The sequence below is a fragment of the Candoia aspera genome, chromosome 10, assembly GCF_035149785.1.
Source record: "Candoia aspera isolate rCanAsp1 chromosome 10, rCanAsp1.hap2, whole genome shotgun sequence".
NCBI lineage: Eukaryota > Metazoa > Chordata > Lepidosauria > Squamata > Boidae > Candoia > Candoia aspera.
This window is the reverse complement of record NC_086162.1, coordinates 14,648,864-14,665,702: the sequence shown is the minus strand read 5'-3', so window position 1 is coordinate 14,665,702 and position 16,839 is coordinate 14,648,864.

Here is a 16,839-nt window from a genome sequence, read left to right as displayed (position 1 = left end):
AGGTCTCTCTTCACTAAGAATGGAGGTTTGGCAACCATCTGTTGGGGATGTTTTAATTTGGATTCCAACACTAATAGTCTAAATGACCCCTTGCATATCTAGAATTCCATTACTGTGACTCAGAAAGCTAACATCCAATGCTACTGTTCTAGAATCTGTGTGCATTATACCAAGCATTTACAAAGACAAAGCCATCCATTTCAAAATCCAATTAGTGAACAATTCATTGATTCACACACTTTGGGAGATAAAGAGTCTAGGAGCAAGCAGAGCATAATGGTGAAAACACCGCATTGAGATGGGCTCTTTCTTGAGTCACAAGGACTCCTGGAGAGACTTGGAAAACTTTGCCCTTTTCAGAGGTAGGAATCTATGGCCCCTTGGGAGGTTGGTGAACTACAACTACTGCTGTCCTTCACCACTGGTCACACTGACTGAGACTGCTAGGAGTTGTTGTTTAGCAATTTCCAGAAGTTTTCCCGCCCCCAACTTAGTATGACTAAATTAGGGTTTTCAGTGTTTGTTGGTTTTTTTAATGTAGCTTAGATTTTTATAGAGCTGAGACCCTAGCCTTTCACACCATCCTGACTCACCTCACTCTGCTGACACAGCCAATCCATGTTAACTGAGGGAAGCAGCTGAGAAATTGCCTGAGCAGATTTTTCAAACACATTCTATTTTCCCACCTCTGTCCTGTCACTTTTAAGATAGTGGCTTAGCACAACTGATAGGCTTCTGATCTTTCAGCTGTTAGACACTTGTATCCTAAAGTCATCTTCTGACAAAGTTGCCAGGAAGGTGCTGAATTATTAACTTGGGTTTTTGCATAAAATGTATCTCCCTAGCTGCAACTCTTAGCGTGCCTTGGATCAAGAGCATCAGCTTTGAGATCCCCAGGGATTCTAGTGCTTCATTTCTTTCTCTTCTGAACAAAATGGGGCTGTCAGACTCTCCTTTTAAAGCAAAATGTCCTAATGATGACAGGCAGCTCCATGCTATCGCTGGAAAAACCCTGCCTCTGTGTTGTAACTAATTTGTTGTACAATGCTTCCCAAGTCACTGAGATGATGTACATGGAACATATTACGTGGCAGATATTTTTTTAGGATTAACCCCCATTCTCCCTATCCCACTGATGCAAGATGGAAAGAGACACAAAGGTGTTTAGTGTAAATCAGTGGAGCCATGTCATAACTTTAATTAAGAACTTCCATGCCCCCTTAACATCATTGCAACCTTTGGAGAAATGGGGAATCCAATGAATAACTATGTTCCAATTGACATTGTAGAACAGTAATTGAAAATTCTGCCTGTTTGCTTAATAATACAGACCAGACAAAATGTTATGCCATCCTTAAAAAAAATTCTGGCCTAGATGGACAAATAATCTGGCTTGGTACTGGGTATAGAATCAATTGTTTCAAGTTTGCACCTCTTGTTCATAAGTCTTGTGTTGATCTGCAGCTTGGTTTTATCTCATTTCACATTAATGTGCAATGTTACTTCTGACCATTTGTTTTGGAAAAAATCTTGCAAATGAAGACTATCCATAGCCCATATCTCCATGATTAGGGTTATTATGTCTCTAAATTTCTGAGGATCATGAATGGAAGCATGAGCTTGCATCAAGTTGGTTCTTTTTGAGTATCCCAGAAGCATCTGATTGGCTAAAATGAAAAATCAGGTGTTAGATTAAATTGGCTGCTAGGTCTGGCCCAACACAGGTCTTCTTATTGGCAATATTCACATGATATAGTAATCCATAGTAAATTAATTATGGCTTATGGTATTAACCAACTTCCTGAATTCACATGTCACCTGCCCCATAATTTAACTATGTGAGCTGGGGCTGAACAGCATGCTAGTCTAAACTATTTTGCTGCTCATTTGTGGTTCAGTGTAGCATGCAAACACTGGCATGGGCAAACTTGTTTTGCATTTTTCTTATACTAATACCTCAGAGTTAGAGACTAGAGAGACCCCTGTCCAAACTGACTGCTTAGTTCTGGGGTTCTACTACTTATGGTAATCATGCAGGGGACAAAAAAATCCAGGAATCAGGAAAAAACGATGCTAAGTCTCAGAGTCAAAAGATTCAAATATAAATAAAGTGTTTGACTACTTCCGATAAAAAGGAACCGGCACCAGGAGGGAGAAATGGTGATGTTAGCAATATGGGCCTTTAAAAGCAATGTCTATTCTACAAACCCATGCAAAATGTTTTCAGCAAGGCATGACCCCATTTCCACCAGCTGACGGCAAAGACGATGGATTGTAATTTTATAAGGGAAAGGAGACAGAGAATAGAGCTGTTACCAATAAAGTGACATGATCAGAGTACAGTATATGAAATAACAAAAATGACCCTTGAAAAGGTGTGTAGTGGGGCGCAGCATGCCAAGACATGGCACGTCCCAGCCAAAGGGGTCCCCAATTGAATATTACAAAGCATTTCTGGATTGGACTATTAATTTCATAGCTTGATTGGTAAAAACCATCCTTGGCCAACTGCCTTGCAAAGGTCACAAGCGTCTTGCTTGCAATAAACAACAGCCATCCATTTCCTTGGTGTAATCTCTTCCTGCAATTCAAACTGTTTAAATTCCCTCCATTGGGTGATAAAAGTTAGCAGCGTAACTTTGCTGCAGGTATCTCAAATTAAAGAGTTTCATTGACAGTGGAATGGCTTGTGAATATGTTCCCCTCTCATTGACGGTTATGGTTGGGGAAAATGAGGCTGTGCCCACCAGGATATGGCAGCTGAGCATATTTAACCCCTGGTGACAACCAGTTAAAAAACTGCTTTGCAACTGACAAGGCCCTCGAAGGACATTCATTAAACCTAACAAATAAAATAAAATGAATGTTCTCATAGAGATTTAGGCTAGAGGCAGAATGCTCCAAGTTTCCACCTGGATTTCAAAAAACCTATTTTTTTCAAATGCATAAAATGTCTCTGAGGATACGCACAGCAAATAATGGAGAACAATATAGGTTGCCAGGACAGAATTAGAAAGGTTCTGCAGATATATTTTCTGTTTCCATGTCAGAAATCATCAAACTCACTCTAGTTGTCCATTTGTTTGATACTGAAACCACAATCATGGAAGGCAGTATTATTTTATTCTCCCATCAGGAGGTTATATTTATCTGAGTTCATCTTCTGTGGCTTCACTGGATACATATGAGAAAATTGACCCTACAGGTAGGTCCACATTTTTTGACAATTTTCTACCATGAAAAAAATCTGTCCTAGCCCCTTTAGATCATCTTCACACTTCTAGCACACATTCAGGTTAAGGCCAGGAGCTGCACATACCCTTTGGTGTGCTGGGAGGTTGCATTCCAAAAAGTGGGAGGAATCACGTGGATGAAGAAAGACAAAAATAAAATCCGATTTGATTGAACTGAAATGTAATTAACATTCAATGTACTTCATTGATTCGAGTTATTAGAAATACCCCCACATCCTTTTGGAGGAGTTTGAGGGACACAGCCAATCCTTCTGGGGACCACATGCAATCCTAGAATCTTGGATTGACTTTAAGAATGAGTCCTGGTGCAACCAGGTTATTCAGTAATGTTGAAAGTAGGGTTGTAAATGAATCGTAGAATCATGACATTGGCAGGGGACATCAAGTCCATTTTCTGTGCTTGTTACAGGAAGGGTTTTTCTTTGCCCTAACATTCAATTGAAATCTGCCTTCCTGTAACTTAAACCATTCCATATCCGGCCCTTGGAATGAGAAAAAATATATATTGACTTTCTTGAAGTCTTCTTAGAACCCAAGTGGAAACAAATCTGGATATTTTGCCATTCTCAGGATTCTAGGCAGGACAGACGTTACACAAAATTAATTCCAGCTAGCATCCATCCTTCCCTTCAGGGGGTGACAGGAAATGGTTGGGGTGGATAGCTGTCACACATACATTAGAAACTTTAAGAGGCGAACAACAGAGCCTGCTAAATTTTTAATTAAAAAAAATTCCTGGCGCCCTCTTCAAAAGCACAGTCTTCCCTTCTGCTGCTTCTTGAGATGGTCCTGTGACCACGTTGGTTTTTAAGGCACATAAATATTGTAAGAGGTGCTCTGTCTTTTATCATATACACTAATAGCCATCTCAGCTGTCCTAGGCTTTTGGCAACTGAAATGGCAGCCGCCATGCAGCCCAGAACCAGAAGGGAGAGCTTTCCATGCTGCAAGACAATCCTGCAGTTGTCATTTGTATCATTTCATAATATTGCAATTATACAGTTTATGGAAGGTGCTTGGAGAACGGATTTTGGATCTCACTGTAGAGCTCCAGCAGAAATGCATGGGTCTTTGAATATGTTGATGAAGATTCTCAGTCATCCAGGTGGAATTGTCCATAGGTTGAGTCATGGCAACTGGATTTCTTTCTTCTTGGTAGAAACATTTCGCTGCTTGTCCAAGCAGCTTCTTCAGTCTGGGCAAAGGTTGGTGAGGGGACCCCATACATGTCTTCCAGGGTGGCTGCATTGTCCCTGCACCTGAATGGCTGTTAATTGTGCCATGGAGGTGTGGATTGTCTTTGGGAGGTCTTACTCCTAGATCCTTTGTTCGTCCCCAAGTGGGGATGGGGATGAACAAAGGATGAACAAAGGATCTAGGAGTAAGACCTCCCAAAGACAATCCACACCTCCATGGCACAATTAACAAGCCATTCAGGTGCAGGGACAATGCAGTCACCCTGGGATATGTATATGGGGTCCCCTCACCAACCTTTGCCCAGACTGAAGAAGCTGCTTGGACAAGCAGCGAAACATTTCTACCAAGAAGAAAGAAATCCAGTTGCCATGACTCAACCCGCAGACATGGGTCTTTGAATGGGAATTGGGATGAAGTGCTAAGAGTGATTCACAGCCTGAAGAAATTAGCACCACTGTTCAGAATTGCTGACATTTTCACTGGCCCTCCAGAATCTGGGGCAGGAGTTTTCCTATTCCTACCAGGAGAGACCAGGAATTAGACTGCAGCCTTTCTATATACAAAGTACATGCTCTGCTCTGGAATTCTAGCCCCCACCCCTCACCTCAAGTGCATCCATTCTTGCTGACTTCCTCTTGCCAAGTCAGCTCAAATGCAGCTGAATGTTCCATTTCCATACATAAAGGGGGCATATGAACCCCTACAATTAGATACACATATGTATGTTTTACATGGGGAAGTAATAGGGGAGACACTATAAATGCCACTGAACTGAGTTGCCTGCAGTAGAAAATTTCACATTTAATTGCAAATGAGAAGACCATCATGTGCTGAACTAGAAGATGAGAATGTTAATGAATGCTGTTTCAGGCGTTAAGGAAAAGATATTGCCCAATGCTGTGGAAAATTAAAATTTGCTCCTAATATGCATGGTAAATTTAATGCTAAAGACTAGAGACAAGAGCTTAATCCGAGCAAGCCCCATTTGATTGAAATGGTATGTGTGTATCTTTCAGCTCCCTATAGAAAGCAAAAATGGGGGACTAATTAATAATTAATAGTTTGAGCATTCTGAATGTAAATTACTGTTTCTGTAAAAATAAATAAAAATGCAATCAATTGTTACTGGTTAGAGAGATCTAACCAGAGATCTAGGGGACGCGGTGGCGCTGCGGGTTAAACCGCTGAGCTGTCGATCGGAAGGTTGGCGGTTCGAAATCACGTGGTGCGGTGAGCTCCCGTTGTTAATCCCAGCTCCTGCTCACCTAGCAGTTCGAAAACATGCAAATGTGAGTAGATCAATAGGTACCGCTTCGGCGGGAAGGTAACGGCGTTCCAAGTCGTCATGCTGGCCACATGACCCGGAAGTGTCCCTAGGGACAACGCCGGCTCTAAGGCTTAGAAACGGAGATGAGCACCGCCCCCTAGAGTCGGACACGACTGGACTTTACGTCAAGGGAAACCTTTACCTTTACCTAGAGAGATCTAGAGAGGTTAGGTTGTGGTGCTTCTGGACATTTTGGTAGCCTGCAGTAAAAAAAATAAAAAATGAAAATGAAAAGGAGATTTCCTTCTCAAGGGAGAAAAATATGAGATTTAATAAATAATTATTCAGAAGCCTTCAGTGATTTTCAGACCAAAGCTGCTGGCCTCTTTTAGTTTCCTTAGTGGTATATCCAGCCCTTTATTAGGATGAGTTTGGCTTTGGGGTTGAAAATCCTGTGACCTTTCTGAAGGTGTATGGTTAAATAAATATTGCAATGGATGCTATTCCTTGCTTCCTAATCTTCAGAGGGAAAGGACAATGCCAAGACTGAGCACTTGGGTAAGACAAAAAGAAAAACAAGAAACACCACCTATTTGATTTTTCTTTCCTCTTTCCTTTCTTGAGAGATATTATCATTCTAGCACCCTCCTCCCAGACCTAAATCCAGAAGGCTACAGTAGCTGTCATGAATAAGGCTGATTTTACAGAGTCGGGACTGGAACATGAAGCTCAGGAAGCTTTGCCATTGCAAAGAACAACTGAAGATGAAGTAATGTGCTCTGACCTAGAGTGTGAAGAATCTGGAATGCCCCCAAATCTTAAAACATGGATATTGACTGTCAGAGGCAGAGCCTCAAAATCCAAACTGGGCGATAAAAGAAGTAGTAGAAGGAAAGCACTCAGATTAGAATCAGAAAAGGGCTGCAGAGACTCATTGGCAGAAGTCAACTTTTGCCTCTGTCAGCCTATTATCTACTTTCTTTTGTCGTTGTTAGTAATTTTATTGACGTTTTTAATAAATACAATAAAAACCAGTACAAACTAAACTAGAAGAAAAAAGAAAAGTTGAGAAGATGCAGAAAAAAGAAAAAGAGAAAAGTAGAAGAGAAAAGGGAAAAAAGGCAACAAAGACAATAATAAAGACTTTCATCACACCAAGTATAAGCTAATATCCTAACTTTGCATTCTCTTTTAAAGTTACAAATAAAAAAAACACTTCTCGCCATAGCCTAACTTTTATCTATACACAGTCCAGAAATCGTAATCTCATTCAGCAAAAAGTCCATTAGGAGTTACCAGAAATATCAAACAAATAGTTTATGCCTGGTCAAACAGTCCAACTTTATGTTCCTTCTTTTTCCTCTGCGCAGTCTTGACCTTTAAATCATTCCTATGGCATTGCCAGATTTGATCTTTCATCACTCTTTGGCATTCAAAAGGAGTCTTCAAAGCTTTCACCAGACTACTTTGTAAATCCCATAAAGAAGCATCATCCAGGATTTCTTGTCACAGCTGTTCCATGTCCAGATCCTTTTCTTGATTTGTCTTTTGTATTCCAATTTTGGTAATCTTAATTTTGTTGTCTTCCATGCCTTCAAATTCTATAATGTCTATGTCAGGTAAAAGTTTTTAAAATTTTACTGTCTCCTCACGAGAAACTGTCATTCAGAGCACTCGTGGGTGATCTCCTGATCTTACCTTCTCCTGAGAGATTCAAAGGACCAGTTTGCTTGCCAGTCTTTCATTCTTTGCTGTGGTTGTCATCTGCACTCATTTGTGGAGATGTCTTCAGTCAGCCATGACTCACACCAGAAGCCCTAGTATCTACCTTCCTTGATGCCAGAAATTTTGTTCTGTGGCTTACATTCTTGGTTCTGCTCATGAAATCCCATGGCATGACCTCTGGTGGTTTATGAACTTCTACATGTGCTGATTCTGCTATCTGATGGCAAGGCATTTGCCTTGGATAGGGTAGAAACCTAAGTTTATTTATTTATTTGTCAAATTTATCACCACCCATCTCCCCCTGAGGAGGGACTCTGGGCTGTTTACAGTAAAACACAGTTAAAACAATGCAATGTAAAACTATAGAATAAATATAATACATAATAAAATATAAATATGATGGAAACCAGATGGCTAAAAGTTCTCTAAATATTCTCTAAATTCTCTGAAAAGTTCCTCAAAATATACCCATTAAATCAGGTCCCTTTGAGAACTTCTCTGAATTATGCTTAAAAGTTCTTCTTGCTAAATTCTTCTGTACACATCTACACTTATTCTGTTTATTTGCCTTTGATGCACAATATACTCATGATATTCATGCAGCAGCATCTGCAGGGTGGGTATGCCAAAATAGGCTAGATGATGGATGGAGCATTGCAACGCAAACCTTCCCCCATTTGTTTATGAACACAGTACCAAAGAAGCAGAACTTGAATTGCAATGCTCCATCCACCATCTTCCTGAGTTTGACAGCCAGCAGTCATGGGCCAATGGTGGCCAGGGAATTCCATTTAGGGATCCAAATATTCTCTCCAGCCCAAAGGAGACTATCTGACTTGAAAAAAAAGACTTCTACATTCCCATATGGTCCACAGCCAGTTCTGCTGAAATTCCCCACCAGTACTGGGAGAACAAAAATGTCATATATTCCCAAAGGACAGGTTGCTGAACTCTGCTGGACTGGCACATTATAAATGCAGTTGAGGAAAAAATGATGGTAGTAAATAGGGAAATAGGGTTCCTTCTGTGATGCTTGAAATCACAGCCTTTCCATCCTGATGGAGCTGTAAACTCTGAATAGATTTTGACAATCCCACAATTCATTTACTAATATCTCTGGCCTGTAGGGGAGAAGAAGCCTTCAGGAATGGAAATAAGCTTTGCCTTTAGCTTGGCAGGAGCTCAAGAAAAACTCATCAGCAGATGATCAAAGTTGGGAGTTCAGAGGAAAGGCCTTAAAACATTTCTCTGGGATACGTTGGCCTGTCATGCCCCCTTGATGAAATTTCATTAGCTTGTAAATGTGACAGGTTATAATCAACCTGTCCAGTTCTAATCTCTCCTGCAGAACTATTTTCTGAGTGTTCTCTCTCTCATTCTTATTTTAAATGTGAATATGCCTTCCTTAAGTGGAACATTTTCAGGCTAGAAACCCAAGGTCCTGCAAAGGAAAATAAATACACAAAAAGATATAGGCAATTGCACATCTCTGTGCCACCTTGAACTGGAAAGGAAGGATGTAAACCTAAGTAAATAAATACATCTATGCATCTATGTGTATGTCTATATAAATAAACGGACACAAACATATATAGGCATCCTTGCACTCCCGTACCAAATCCCTCATAAAAACCAATCTCCTTTGTAGTTTAACACACCTGCAAGACCCCAATTTGGCAAAGGCTATTCTGATCCGTACAGTTTTATTACCCTGAAATTAATGAAAGCCAAACAACCAGTCCATTCATTTGAAAGGAAGGGACTTGTGGTCTTCCACCTGATGGACAAGGGCAGAATCACGGTGACAATTCAGGTCTGAGATCTGCCCTTCTTCTGGCTGGGTTGAAGAGAAAAAGAAACGTGCAGTCAAGAAACCCCATGCAAGTCACCCGCACTGTAAATAAAGGTGCCTCTTCTTTCTGAATTGACTTTCCATCATTGTTTGGAAATGATCCCCTGCATTCAAATGCTTTCATGCCATTATTTTTTAAGGGGGGAAGGGAAGAAAGAGGAAGAAAAATATTCCCTGCAGATAAAAAAAGCATAATAGGCTATTTTATTTTCCACTTTCCACATCAATAATGAAAAGTTATCCTCCAGGGACAGCTAGAAACAGTTTCAGCTCTTACCTCCCCTATAAAAATGCCTGCTCTGTTACATACCCAGGACAGAGAGGAACTGTTCCAAAGTGATTAACCTTTGTTTTAAAAACACCATATCTGAGCCTGAGGTGGTTTCATTCTTGAACACACACACACACACCTCCCCCATGTCCCAATGAAGGTTGTTCCTCAAAGCATTGTCTCTGGGGGGAAAAAAATATAATAAAACCAATTTGTGGAGTTATTTCCATTAGAGATAGGCTGTGGAATAAAAACCATGGTGCAAAAGCAAATGTCAAATGCAGTCTTTTAGAAAGGTCAAAAAGATTACTTTGGGGAGGGGAGATATTCCGTAAAAGGAGGAGCCAGACACAAGCATTGCGGTTCAAGGGATGCTGTGCTGAAAGTTCAAACACACTTGTGTGAAATGCAGTCTTCCCTTTCTTTCACACCGTCCATCAGCAACAGGAAAGGGCAGTTCAGAAACACAGCATCTTTCAGAATAGCATCTGTTCTTCCTGGTCTAATAGTTATATTTCCAAGCAAAGGTCTCATGCATTACCTGTGTAGCTTTTTAAACAACAGCAAAGTGGAAAGGTTCAGCAGCATTTGTTGGGGGAGTGGGTCAAAATCAGCAAGATGGTGGGCAGAGTGTTGCAATGTAAGCCCCTCGTCTTTTGATTGTGCCTGCAATATCTGTACACAAGGGATGTGACTTGCATCACAACCTGCCATACCAGAGAGTTAGGGGTCCAGGAGGCAGTGTGGTGGAGGAAGAATCACAAGAATTGTCTAGAGTTGTTAGCCCTTTGAGGTAGTCCAACCAAGGAGCACAAGTATGAATACCAGCTCTATCTTTATTGTAAGGTTACATTAACAGAATCTTGCAAGACTGAAAGTATTTCTCCCTTCCTTTCCTTTCACCCTCCAGAAAACTAGGGAAGGTCCTTCTGAAATACTTCCCACACCCTCCCTCCTTCTGTGGGCTGAGATACCTTTTGCATAGCAGTTATCTAGTCTGCGGCTCTTCCTCCTGTCTCCCGAGGTCATTCCCACATACGGTTACAAGAGTGGATCAGACTCAGCCAACATAACCAATGGTGTGGGATGCTGCAAGTTGTTATTCTGCATCATCTGGACTGCCACAAGTTCTCTTGTCCCTAATGTTGACACAGCCCTGTGGATCCCAATTCTATAATATATGAGGGTTCAAACGTGCCAGTTTGTACAACCTTAACCCTAGCGCCAAGGACTAGGGTTTGATGGAGTTTTTAAAGGTTAATAAAAGAACTCCACACAGCTAACAGCAATCATGCAGAGTAGAAGCGTGGACCAAAAGAGAACTTGCACATTAAGCTTAATTACATTCAGAAATAAGTTCAGTCTTCACACAATAGTTAGATGAAGAAAAATAGAGATAGCTTATTTTTATTCAGTGGATCTAGATACAGGTAGGTTCATAGTAGAAAGCACTTAGTCATCACTGGTTCTTTGTAGACACTTTCTATGTGGAATAGAAAGGGCAAGGATCTGCATTCTGCACCCACCCACCCCACTTGCATGTCTGCCCACAAGGTAATGGAGACTGTTAATCCCCAAGCCCAAGAAGAAGGAGGAAGAGGAAATCAGGTGACCCACATGACATCCCACAAGCACAATAGAGATACGTCTTGTAGAGAGACCCCCTTATGCTTATGAGACAATACTGAGTTGACCCCTGATAGTTCCAACAGGGTTAAGGTTGTACAAACCGATTATACTTCTTCAATCCCATGACTTTTTCACCTTGAACAGGGTATTCTATATACCTCTACTCCAGTAACCTTCACTGCAAAGAGAAATCTGCTGCAGCTCAAGAGACCTGGAGAATTCTTCTTCTCTACTTACTGCAAATTGATATGAGCATCTTTTTCACTGGTATTGAGGATGTCATGGAACATATAACTATCCATAGTCCTAATCTGATTACAGTAAATCAGGCTGCATGTAGTCTAGATTGGCAGTTTAGACTGCTTGGGGCTCTCCTTGGGGTCAGAAACAGGTCTTTCAATGATATCATCTTTTGGTCTCTTATATAAGAAATTAAAGGTACAGAGATAGAACCTGGCACTTCTATCTACCATCCATTTGCTCTGTGGAAGTATTAAAGTCCACATCTCTGGTCTACATCATTACATCAGGACATCCTTGGTTCAGCACAATGTAACTTCCATACTTCCAGTATGTTAAATTTGCCATGCTGTACAGAAAAAAAACCCACATTTTTAAATCTGCCAATCTAAGCTATGAGGGCCAGTTTGGTGTAGTGGTTAAGGCACTAGGCTAGAGACCCAGAGACTGTGAATTCTAATCCCACCTTAGGCACAAAGTGAGCTGGGTGACCTTGGGCCAGTCATACCCTCTCAGCCCTAGGAAGCAGGCAATGGTAAACCACTTCCAAAATCTTGCCAAGAAAACTTCAGGGACCAGTTGCCAGGAGTCAACAATGACTTGAAGGCACTAAATAAACAAACAAACAAACAAACAAACAAATAAATAAATCTAGGTTATCCTTTGTCTAAACTATTTAAGAGGGAAATGAACAAGTAAAATACGTACGTTATAAATTCCCAAATTGCATAAACATGGGTCTTCATCTGGAGAATCATCTGGGTCACACTATCTTAGTTTTTCCTAATCCCTGAGCACCCTCTAGATCAGTATTTCTCAACCTTAGCTACTTTAAGATGTGTGGACTTTACCTCCCAAAATTCCTCAGTCAGCATGCTGGCTGGGAAATTCTGGGAGTTGAAGTCCACACACCTTAAAGTAGCTAAGGTTGAGAAATACTGATCTAGATGCTGGATCAGCAATACAACTTCCCCAGCCAGCATGGCCATTGATTAGAATTCTGAGAGATGCATAGATGAGTGGATGGAAGACTAGATGGATGGGTAGGTAGAGGATGACTGGCTGAATGAATGGATAGGTAACCAGTCAGTGTCTAGGAAGAGAGGCAATGAACTTATGTGTAAAAAAGGGCTGGAGAAAAATGATTGTCCATTGTCAGATTTTTTCCTCAATTATCTTCTTTACAATATTTTAAAAATTACTATTAATATTAAGATATGGCTTGGAAACCTGTCTTCTAAAGCAGCAGATACCCTTTCACTCTGCATTTGGACAAATTCTCCATAGCTCAAGTGATAGATGTTCCCTCATCCCTACAGAACAGCTTGAAGTCTAACACAGTTTCTTCAGCATCAATGGCTATCTAACAATATGACACACTGCCATGTAATGCATGCTGTTTCCTAAACGGTAACCTTGTATACTTTCCCCAGCAGCTTCTCCTGGGAAAAGACAGAGATCTGCAGAGCTGGTGAGGTTTTGTCTCAAGGGGTATGTAGAAAATGAAACACAACATCTCAACATTTTTCAGTGCTGTGGTTTTCCATTATTCTCCTATCCTCCATTTTTTTCCAATGGTGTGGATATTTTCTTGCAATCATTATTAATTATGTGACCTACAACCAATGCAGAGAAATATTTGAAAGTAAAATTTTGGAACAGTATTTCTAGCTTGCATTTTCCTTGTTAATGGTAGAACTAACCTGGAGCGAGAAGCCCTTCGAATGGCCACTCATGCCCTTGTTATCTCCCATGTTGACTATTGCAATGTGCTCTACATGGGGCTACCCTTGAAGAGTATCCGGAAGCTTCAGCTGGTCCAGAATGTGGGCTATTCTTGGTGCCCCGAGATCGGCACATGTAACACCTCTGCTGCGTGAGCTGCACTGGGTGCCAGTTTGCTTTGGGGTCCAATTCAAGGTGTTGGTTATCACCTTTAAAGCCCTACATGGCATGGGGCCAGGTTACCTAAGGGACTGTCTCACCCCTGTTACATCAATCCGTCCCACCCACTCATGCAGAGTGGGCATGTTGCGGACCCTGTCTGTAAGAGAATTTCACCTGGAGGGGTCCAGGAAGCGGGTCTTCTCTGCAGTGGCCCTCACCCTTTGGAACATCTTGCCCCTGGAAGTGAGGCAGGCCCCTTTGCTACTGACCTTCAGGAAGGCCCTGAAGACTTGGCTCTGCCGTGTCACTTGGGGCGGGAAGGTGGGTAGCCATTCGTGGTGGTGGCTTGCGCCTTAGAGCCCCTCCCATCGGACTGAAATCTTTAGAGCCACTTGGATTTTATATTTATTTATATTGTATTTTATATTTGTAACGTGCTTTATTTTTATGGGATTTTAACATTTATTGTTGTAGCATTGATTTTATTGTAAGCCGCCCAGAGTCCCTCTTTTGGGGGAGATGGGCGGTAATAAAATTGGAATAATAAATAAATAAACTATCCTAGGTTTTCTTTCATCATAAAAAATTTGATTCAGTTCAATTCAAATGTATTTTAACTTTGTCTTAAATTTTATTTCCTTTATTATCTATTAAGATAGATTTATATACTGTATATGCACTGAGCACTCTGCTTGTACTGGCCTATGACTGTAATAAATTGAATTGAACTCAATCATCATAAAAGATCAAGAAGAGTTTGTAAAACTAGCCTGCAGAATAAAACAAAAAAAAATGTACTGCAAAATGTGAGAATTGTATTCTACAGTCAGCTTTAAGAAAGCCTGCCTAAATAAATACTTTTAAATTGAAATATCTTAATTAATAAATTGTTAGGGAAGATATTATATATATATATATACAGTGTGTGTGTGTGTGTGTGTATACACATACATACATACATACACATACATACACACACACAGTACGTGTGTGTGTGTGTGTGTGTGTGTATAAAAATTTTTATACTTATTAATGTTTTAGACTCACACTACCTGGGTAACAAATGTATCAATATAGTAATATAGGAGTGGGCGCTTTATTCCTGTGTGATCTATTTTATTAGCTGGTAGTATATTATTGTACCTCTTTGTTTCACTCTGTTTTTGTCCTTTTAAATTTTGCTGGTCATCGACCGAATAAATATTATTGAATCAAACTGCATAAATACATTTTTACTGCTCAGTGGAATACCAGCAGAGCTGGTGTCTAATCTCCCAAAGGAAATCACAGCCCAGTATGGGGATCATCATGCAGACCTTGTTTCAAATATGGTCATAAGATGTCCCTCTACCATAGCTAGGCAGACAGACTTTTTCAATAGGTTTGGTGAATATGATAGCCTGTATATTTTAGAAATGGGCAAACGGTCCCGTGCTCAGGCTGAAAGAGTTGTACACAGTGCATGTTAAAATAGGGCATCTTATGATCTGCAAAATATCAGGTGGAGCATAAGCTCAAAAGGAGCCAATGCTATTTCACCTCTCTCTGCTAGGAAATTTATTTTTGTCAAGCTCTCCTAGCCATGCTACAGCTGGGCTGAAGCATCCCTGAAACTTGAGATGGAATGGCTAGAATTGATTTTTTTATTGAAACATTAGTACTAAAGCCATTTCTAATAGCTGATTGCTTATAAAAGTTAAGGCTACTGCCTCAGCTTCTAAGATCCAAAGCCAGGGCTTCTCTTTCTTTCTGCATTTTCCACAGAATAATATAAATTCACCTTAGTTTTCCCACAGTTTGTTGTAAGTGACAGTTGCCTATTTACATTCACCACATTCCTGCCTTGGGAAACACTATCTTTAAGATAACCCCAATATTTTGATTGACTTATTCCACTCCCCCAATCTGCTGTCATCTTAAAATAATGCTTTGAAAACCTAAGAAGTGTGGGGAGCAGAAAGCCTCATAGTTACCAAGGAAGATGTCTTTCAGAACATAGGTAGTCAATTGTCATTATGGGGACAGGAAGAGGCAGCCCATTCTATTTTTGGTCTGATATGAATTCACTTCTATTCATCCATAACTCTATTTTGTCCATATCCAGAGGAAACTACAATGTTTAAATTTTTTTAAGTATTTGTTTTAAAAGCCGAATACATACCAGAAATACAAAATTATAAGAACCGTGACATTCCAGCCTGAAATAAAACCACCCATAGTGGTAGCCACAGGAAGATTTTGTCCTAGTATCTTTTTTCAAAGGCAAATCATCAGTGGAAATATGCAGCTTGCACATTCCTGATTCTTGGCAGGTGTGCTAGAGTAATGCATTCATAATCGGCTCTTGCATTCTCATTTGATAAAATACAGCCATAGTTAGTTTATCCTGTTTCATTCCCCCTCCCCAAAGTAAATTGCCAGAGAGAAGAATAGTATTTAAAGCCAGACCAGATCTGCACACCTAACTGGTTCAGAATGTTAAAGGCTAGAGAATCATTCTGTATCTTTCCAGCCAATGCAAGAAGAACTGGCCATGAGTCAAGGTAACCCTATACTGAATCAAACCAAATGCAGCACAACTCTGCTGCTCTGTTTTGGGATCCAAGTGTTAATGGGGAGTAACATTTATCTAGGAAATGCGTGGAAGAACTGGAGTTTGTGATAAAAATTAATCAGGTTTGAAGCAACAACATATTGCATATGGTAGCAAGTCTTTATGACCAACTGTTTTCACACTGGGGCTTATCTTTCAAGGAAAGAAAATAGTAAACCTAAAGAAACTGCCATTCTTTTAATGAATGCAGGACTTTCTAGTAACATGTCTGTGGGCTGGGTAGATCCAAAGAGCGACGGAGTCCTTTATATACATACATATATATGAATGAAATAAGTCAGAAGTCCCCAATCTTTCTGGACCATGGGCACAATTGGAATTTTGAGAACATGAATTTGCTATTTACCAAGGAATGGGAATGGTAGCACACGCTGTCATGGGCACAGATGGGCTGTAAGTTTGGAGGATGCCAATGGAGATATCTCTGAGCATACCGGAATGCACAGGTACTATATTGAAGCCTGCAGAAATGTTTATTTATTTATTTGCAATATTTGCTGACCAGTCCAATCATGAGACCAATCAAAGCAATATTTGTAGCTCAGGGTTGAACTGTGGAGTCCTTGGTGCTCTCCGAGCCTTGTTGTTTTCTTGCAGACGTTTCATTGCCAGACTAGGCAACATCTTCAGTGCGAAGAGGGAGTGGGCCTTGCTCTCAGTTTATATACTGTGGCTTGCCCTGCTTGTGTTGGTAGGGGTGTTGTTCTCTCCTCCGGAGGTCTTTGATTGGGCTGTTGTTTGCTGCTTGGTTAATTGCCTGAGTTAATAGTTCCTTGATTAGGGTGTATTGTGCTGTTTGATGGTTCATCCGGTGTTAATCCTAGTGTTAATCTTTTCATATCTGGGTGTTGATTGCTGGCGAGGAGGTGTTCTGGTCTTTTGGCTTTTCTATTGTCTCTTTTG